This window comes from Vicia villosa, unplaced genomic scaffold (genome assembly GCF_029867415.1).
Source record: "Vicia villosa cultivar HV-30 ecotype Madison, WI unplaced genomic scaffold, Vvil1.0 ctg.000809F_1_1_3, whole genome shotgun sequence".
In the NCBI taxonomy this organism is placed as follows: domain Eukaryota; kingdom Viridiplantae; phylum Streptophyta; class Magnoliopsida; order Fabales; family Fabaceae; genus Vicia; species Vicia villosa.
The window spans coordinates 162,673-171,577 of NW_026705357.1; positions in this window are offsets into that span (position 1 = coordinate 162,673).

Below are 8,905 nucleotides of genomic sequence, written 5' to 3' on the forward strand. Positions count from 1 at the left end.
TATCGACCATTTCATCTCCATTAAATGTTGGACTCCTTCATCCAAATGTTAGGTTAATTCACTACACTATGAGCCACATTTTGTTCTCAAAGAAGGAAAATTATAGCACCGTTCAAAAATCGGAAATCTCAATTGTCTGGTTCTTAGAAATCCAAGTCCCGAAAAAATGGACAGATGTAGTACTCCCCCACATGCAAGAAAGCAAAAGAAAAAACAACACCCTACACTATGTCGAACTTATCACAAAAATCCTACATTGCACCAGCTATCATTTTGTAGAAGAAGATTCCATATATGTACACACAAAGATAGGACAAAGTGATATAAGGAAAATGAGATTGTAATTCAAGATGGAGAAGTTATCACTCAACAACCAAGTGTTAGAACAAGATTTGTTCTGATCAATTATCTTAGTTTTGATGATAACAATAATATGAATTTTGCTTAAGATAATATGGTACTCTAATCCAATGCAATTTCCTTTTCAGGAAATATATAAAGAGTATGCATAATTCAGCGCTCAGAAGCTTTGTCTAAAAGGGTTCAGCATGCAACATCAGAACATGGTCTGGCAAGACATCAGAAGATGGTCGAAGCAGAATCAGAACATGGGTCTATGGAAGCATCAGAAGAACATGAGATCAGAAGCACTAAAGTTCTGATGGTATCACGCTCAGAAGCACTTCAAGGTCAGAAGATCAGAAGATGCTTTGCACCAAGCTGTTTGACTCTGATGATATTCAAACGTTGTATTCACAAACATCAGATCAGAAGGAAGTACATGTGGCAGGCTACGCTGACTGACAAAAGGAACGTTAGAAGCTATTAAAGGCAACGTCAGTAGACACAGCGTGAACAAGGCTCGAGGTAGTTGACAAAAGCGTATAACATTAAATGCGATGCTGTACGGAACATGCAAAGCATTAAATGCACTCAACGGTCATCTTCTCCAACGCCTATATATATGAAGTTCTGATGAGAAGCAAGGTTAACGATTCTGAACAAAACAACTCATATTAACTTGCTGAAACTCTGTTCTATTCAAAGCTCAGAATCTTCATCTTCATCAAAGCTCACTACATTGCTGTTGTAATATATTAGTGAGATTAAGCTTAAACGTTAAGAGAAATATCACAGTTTGTGATTATAGCTTTTAAGAAGCAATTGTAATACTCTTAGAATTGATTACATTAAGTTGTAAGGAACTAGAGTGATCGTGTGGATCAGAATACTCTAGGAAGTCTTAGAGGTTATCTAAGCAGGTTGTAACTAGAGTGATCGTGTGGATCAGAATACTCTAGAAAGTCTTAGAGGGTATCTAAGCAGTTGTTCCTGGAGTGATCAGTGTGTGATCAGAAGACTCTGGAAGACTTAGTTGCTGACTAAGTGGAGAACCATTGTAATCCGTGCGATTAGTGGATTAAATCCTCAGTTGAGGTAAATCATCTCTGCGGGGGTGGACTGGAGTAGTTTAGTTAACAACGAACCAGGATAAAAATAACTGTGAAATTTATTTTTATCGCTCAAGTTTTTAAAGCTACACTTATTCAAACCCCCCCTTTCTAAGTGTTTTTCTATCCTTCACCAAGAAGATCAAGAGAGCGTAGAAACATTCCTCCATCCAACTCCTAAAATGAAATTCATGGTGAACAAAGGAAGATGAATGCAAAAATCAACATGCTCATTGAAAAAATGGCAAGGGAAAAATCTTATCTCCCTAACATTTTCTAGTGAGGATGATGACGAGATGAATTAAGTGTTTCTTAGATGTTTTCATTTTTGTTATGCATATTTTTCTTGTATATTCAATTTAAGCAAATTTCCCTTTCTATAATTTGAATTTCTAATAATATGACTGTGATGTTTTCCTTTTCTCTAAATGTATTAATTGCCCTTGCTTGCATATTTATTTATCGCAATGCATCTTTACTCGTCTTTTTGATTTTGACAAACAGGGAGAAGTATACTCTCAAGGGGAGTACGGTATACTCTTTATCTAAATCAGGGGTTTAATCACTCCAAATATATCTATGTTGCTTCTTTTACCACCTCCCCTGAGAGATGTGTTGTCATCATCAAAAAGGGGGAGAATGTGGAACCTTATTTTGCAGGTGATATGCTTTTAAGAAGGACATCTACTTTTGATGATGACAAACTGTGATAAGTCAATTGAACAATTAAACGGATAAAGAGGCAAACCTTATCATTAGGGTTTGATGAACTTGACTATCCGATGACGGAAAACAGATAAATGCAACTAAAGTCTCATCTCAAGCTACTCAAGCATGTGTCAATGAAAAGAGAAGTATCTGACAAAGACTTGAAGTACTTAGGTTCCTCCTAGATTTAGCAATGAGTGAACAATTGTTAAACAAAAGGGATTTATCGTAAAAGTACAAGGATAAAGTATACACACACACACACACACACTAAATTGAACTGGATGCAAACGAGCCTCAAAAGAAAGGTAAGTCTATTGCATTAAAATCCAATATCAAGAAATGCACTAACGCTTTTCAGGCTAGAGAAGAAGATCCTGAAGAATCAGAATCCGAAGAAGAAGATGAACTGTCCTTGATCTCCAGAAGGCTAAATCAACTCTGGAAGAACAAGCAAAGGAAGTTCAGAGGCGTCAGAAGTTCAAAGAAATTTGAACATGGAGAATCTTCTGATGACAGAAGATTTGACAAGAAGAAGGTCATGTGCTATGAATGCAATGAGCCTGGACACTTCAAGAATGAATGTCCAAAACTTCTGAAAGAAAATCCCAAGAAGAAGTTTCATAAGAAGAAAGGTCTTATGGCAACCTGGGATGAGTCAGAAGATGATTCAGACTCTGAAGATGAGCAGGCCAACTGTGCGCTGATGGCGACAGAAGATGACGATCAGAATCTACATCAGAATCAGATTCTGAAGAGGTATTTTCTGAACTTACTAGAGATGAGTTAGTTTCCAGTCTAACAGAACTTCTGGAATTCAAGTCTCAGATTAGTCTCAAATACAAAAAGCTGAAAAAGCTATTTGAATTTGAAACAAAGAAGCTTGAGTTGGAGAATTCTGAATTAAAAGAAAAACTGTTAAAATTATCCAATAATGTTGGATCTCCTTCTGATTCAGAAAAATCCACTCCTAGTCTAAAGCATATTCTGAAAGAACATGATTTAAGTTTCAGGAAGTTCTTATCTAGAAGTATTGGCAGAAGTCAGCTAGCTTCTATGATATATGCTGTGTCTGGAAACAAAAGAGTCGGCATTGGTTTTGAGGGTGAAACCCCATACAAACTTGAACCTGTTGATAAAATGAAAATCACATACAAGCCATTGTATGATCAGTTCAAGTATGGCCACTCACATGATATTAGGCACACTTCACATGCTCAAAGTTTTCACATTACACACACTAAAAAGCATGTGACACAACCTAGGAAATATCATGAAACTCACATTAAGAATTATCATGCTGTTCCTCCTATTGCTTACAATGTTAAACCCAAGTTCAATCAGAACTTGAGGAAAACTAACAAGAAAGGACCCAAGAAGATGTGGGTACCAAAGAAAAAGACTATTTCTTTTGCAGATTCTCTTGGCGACAAAGAAGATAAAAGTCAACATGTCATGTCACCTGGACTCAAGTTGGTCTCAACACTTGAAGGGAAGAAGGACTGTCTTCCAAGTTCTGGTACTTAAATCTGTTGAAGAAACTATGTTTGTAGGAGATCAGAAAAGAAAGTTTATTAGTCTTGGAACCATCTGTTTTGTTTGTTTCTAAAGCAATGGTGTTTCGTTCTTGATTATTCTGAATGTTCTAAATGCTACAGAATATACAATATTGAAACATTGATTGTGGACGAATCAATAAATATCTGGTTTGATGATAAACTTGTTTCTGATGAAACAAAGCAGCTTAAGAATTTCTGCAGATACAGTTTTGTCCTATCAGAAGCTGCAGAACAAAGAAGTGAATCTCCAGAAGCTGTGTATATCAGAAGGAATGGATCAGAAGATCATTCAGATTTACATCAGCACACTTCAGAAGGAGTGTTTCCAGAAGAGAAACTTGATCAATTCAGAAGCAGTGATCGAAATCAGAAGGCGTAAAGCCTATTGAATATTTCACACCTGTCATCCATTATCTGATGATGAACACGTGTCTCTACGGTCAGTACGAAGCGTGCAGTTGAAAAGACGCCGACCTAGGTAACTGTATTAAATCATTTCATTTACCATGCTATCTCTCCTAATGTCATTTCTCATTTAATGCAAAATGATTTAATTATTTTCAAATCTTTTAAATAGCCCGCTTCAACTTCATTCTTTTCTCCTTCTCTCTATTTTGTTCTACATTTTTTTTCGCTGCATCTGTTTTTTTTCAAACCCTAGTCTTTGTTCTGATCTTACGGCATAATCATCATGAACTCTTCCTCTTGTTCATCTTCCTCAAAAGAAAAACTTACTTCTTCACAAATCCTTCTACAAAATTATGAATATGCTCCTTTGAAAACTTGCTTGATACCCACGAAGGACTTGGAGGTTTTATGTGAAACTGCTGTGGACTTAAACAATCTTAAAGCGAATGGCTTTAAGTGTGATGCAAGAATCCTTGAGAAAGGATGGTCCAAGTACCTTAATAGATTGGTTGGTCCAATTTATCCTGATCTTGTGAAGGATTTCTGGGTACATGCAACGGTTACCCCAACGACCATCATTTCATTCGTGCTAGGGCATGAAGTGGTTATCTCTGAAAAACTGATCAGGAAGCTATACAATCTGAATGATGAAGAAGGTTGGTCTGGTTTTCGACATGCATCTGTTGATTGGTCGATAGTTGAAAAACAAATCTCTCAGTCTTCTGGGATTGACTCGAATAACACAGGCACCTTGAGGCCATTTTATAGAGTATGGGCTGAGATTATTCTGGGTTCTCTTCACCACAGAAAAAGGATGCTCTCCTCTTCTTACATCAGTCCAGATCACAAGCACACTCTTTTCTGCATTGGCAAAAAGACTGAGATCAACATTTCTCATATTCTGTTTGAGAATCTGAAGACTTCAATCTTTGAGTCAAGAGAAGAGGAAAGGGCGAAGTACCCTCATCTTTCAAGAACGACTATTCCGTTTGGAAGAATGATTTCAGACATTCTTATTGAAAGCAAAGTGCTGGACTCCATCAGAAAACTCAATGCATCCCATTTGCTTGGAGTAGTTCAAGGTCCCATTTTCAATGGTGTGGATTTGTTCAGATTAGAACTCATTCAAAATGTACCTTCTGTGTGCTCAAGCTTTCCTGACATTCTCTCAAGAAGAGTTGCTGTTGAAGGTTTTGCCCCCTTGTTTCAAGAAGAACTGCATCAGGTTGTCAAGTCTTACCTGGAAGAGTGTGTTAGGAAGCAATCAGATATTAATCCTGCTTGGATCCGTGGCAGAGTACTTCCGTCCAAGGCTGACTTTTTGAAGAAGGATCAGAAGGAACAAAAGGCTAGGTTTAAAAGAAAAGCCCGAGAAGATGAGGCTAAGGAAGCCAATAAGTTGAGAGTCACCTTTGATCCTGACAAGGTGGACTCTGAAGAACGAAGGGAGAAAAGGATTAGAGATTCCTTTCGCAGAACCAGATCTTCTTCTTCTGTGCAAATCTCCAGGCAGGTTTTTACTCCACCTCCCTCTGTCCCTAAACCATCCTTCCAATCACCTCCATCTGAACCAAAAATAAACTTCACCTTACCAAATCCTTCTCCATCAACCTCCTCCTCTCCCATTCTAAATCCCACTCCTCTAAATATTCTTCCCCCAACTCCTTCTGATAGGACTTTCTCACCAATTCCCTTTTCAAATAATCCATCCTCATCAATCATTTGTTAGAACAAGATTTGTTCTTATCAATTATCTTAGTTTTGATGATAACAATAATATGAATTTTGCTTAAGATAATATGGTACTCTAATCCAATGCAATTTCCCTTTCAGGAAATATATATAAAGAGTACGCATAATTCAGCGCTCAGAAGTTGTATCTCAAATGGTTCAGCATGCAACATCAGAACATGGTCTGGCAAGACATCAGAAGATGGTCGAAGCAGAATCAGAACATGGGTCTATGAAAGCATCAGAAGAACAAGAGATCAGAAGCACTGAAGATCAGAAGATGGTATCACGCTCAGAAGCACTTCAAGGTCAGAAGATCAGAAGATGCTATGCACCAAGCTGTTTTGACTCTGATGATATTCAAACGTCGTATTCACAAACATCAGATCAGAAGGAAGTACAGGTGGCAGACTACGCTGACTGACAAAAGGAACGTTAAAAGCTACTAAAGGCTACGTCAGTAGACACAGCGTGAACAAGGCTCGAGGTAGTTGACAAAAGCGTATAACATTAAGTGCAATGCTGTACGGAACACGCAAAGCATTAAATGCATTCAACGGTCATCTTCTCAACGCCTATAAATATGAAGTTCTGATGAGAAGCAAGGTTAACGATTCTGCACCAAAACAACTTATATCAAACTTGCTGAAACGCTGTTCAAATCAAAGCTCAGAATCTTCATCAACTCACTACATTGCTGTTGTAATATATTAGTGAGATTAAGCTTAAACGTTAAGAGAAATATCACAGTTGTGATTATCGCTTTTAAGAAGCATTTGTAATACTCTTAGAATTACATTAAGTTGTAAGGAACTAGAGTGATCAGTGTGATCAGTATACTCTAGGAAGTCTTAGCAGTTGGCTGAGCAGTTTGTAACTAGAGTGATCGTGTTGATCAGAATACTCTAGGGAAGTCTTAGGAGTGAACTAAGCCTAGAGTGATCGTGTTGATCAGTAGACTCTAGAAAAGTCTTAGAGGGTATCTAAGCAGTTGTTCCTGGAGTGATCAGTGTGTGATCAGAAGACTCTGGAAGACTTAGTTGCGGACTAAGTGGAAAACCATTGTAATCCGTGCGATTAGTGGATTAAATCCTCAGTTGAGGTAAATCATCTCTGCGGGGGTGGACTGGAGTAGTTTAGTTAACAACGAACCAGGATAAAAATAACTGTGCAATTTATTTTTATCTGTCAAGTTTTTAAAGCTACACTTATTCAAACCCCCCCTTTCTAAGTGTTTTTCTATCCTTCAATTGGCATCAGAGCGCCGGTTCTAAGGTGCAAGCACTTAACCGTGTTTAGAAAAGATTCAGGAAGAGAAAAACGCTTCATTTAAAAGATGGTTGATGAAAGTGAAAAGTCTACATCTACACCTGCATCTACATCTGGCTCTGCTGAGCAATACAATGGTAACAATGGTTATACTAGACCGCCGGTATTTGATGGTGAAAACTTTGAATACTGGAAAGATAAACTGGAAAGTTACTTTCTGGGTCTAGATGGTGATCTATGGGATCTTCTAATGGATGGTTACAAACATCCAGTAAATGCCAGTGGCGTGAAGCTGTCAAGGCAAGAAATGAATGATGATCAAAAGAAGCTTTTCAGGAATCATCATAAATGTAGAACTGTTTTGCTGAATGCTATCTCTCATGCTGAGTATGAGAAGATATCTAACAGGGAAACGGCCTATGACATATATGAGTCCTTGAAAATGACTCATGAAGGAAATGCTCAAGTCAAGGAGACTAAAGCTCTAGCCTTAATCCAGAAGTATGAAGCCTTCAAGATGGAGGATGATGAAGACATTGAAAAGATGTTTTCGAGATTTCAAACTCTGACTGCTGGATTGAGAGTTCTTGACAAAGGATACACCAAGGCTGATCATGTGAAGAAGATCATCAGAAGCTTACCCAGAAGATGGGGTCCTATGGTGACTGCATTCAAGATTGCAAAGAATCTGAATGAAGTTTCTCTGGAAGAGCTGATCAGTGCCTTGAGAAGCCATGAAATTGAGCTGGATGCAAATGAGCCTCAAAAGAAAGGTAAGTCTATTGCATTAAAATCTAATATCAAGAAATGCACTAACGCTTTTCAGGCCAAAGAAGAAGATCCTGAAGAATCAGAATCTGAAGAAGAAGATGAATTGTCCCTGATCTCCAGAAGGCTAAATCAACTCTGGAAGACCAAGCAAAGGAAGTTCAGAGGCTTCAGAAGTTCAAGGAAATTTGAACGTGGAGAATCTTCTGATGAAAGAAGATTTGACAAGAAGAAGGTCATGTGCTATGAATGCAATGAGCCTGGACACTACAAGAATGAATGTCCAAATCTTCAGAAGGAAAGTCCCAAGAAAAAGTTTCATAAGAAGAAAGGTCTTATGGCAACCTGGGATGAGTCAGAAGATGATTCAGAAGATGAGCAGGCCAACTGTGCGCTGATGGCGACAGAAGATGACGGATCAGAATCTACATCAGAATCAGATTCTGAAGAGGTATTTTCTGAACTTACTAGAGATGGGTTAGTTTCCGGTCTAACTGAACTTCTGGAACTCAAGTCTCAGATTAGTCTCAAATACAAAAAGCTGAAAAAGCAATTTGAATTTGAAACAAAGAAGCTTGAGTTGGAGAATTCTGAATTAAAAGAAAAACTTTTAAAATTATCCAATAATGTTGGATCTCCTTCTGATTCAGAAAAATCCACTCCTAGTCTAAACCATATTCTGAAAGAATATGATTTAAGTTTCAGGAAGTTCTTATCTAGAAGTATTGGCAGAAGTCAGCTAGCTTCTATGATATATGCTGTATCTGGAAACAAAAGAGTTGGCATTGGTTATGAGGGTGAAACCCCATACAAACTTGAACCTGTTGATGAAATGAAAATTACATACAAGCCATTGTATGATCAGTTCAAGTATGGCCACTCCAATGATATTAGGCACACTTCACATGCTCAAAGTTTTCACACAACACACACCAAAAAGCATGTGACACAACCTAGGAAATATCATGAAACTCACATTAAGAATTATCATGCTGTTCCTCCTATTGCTTA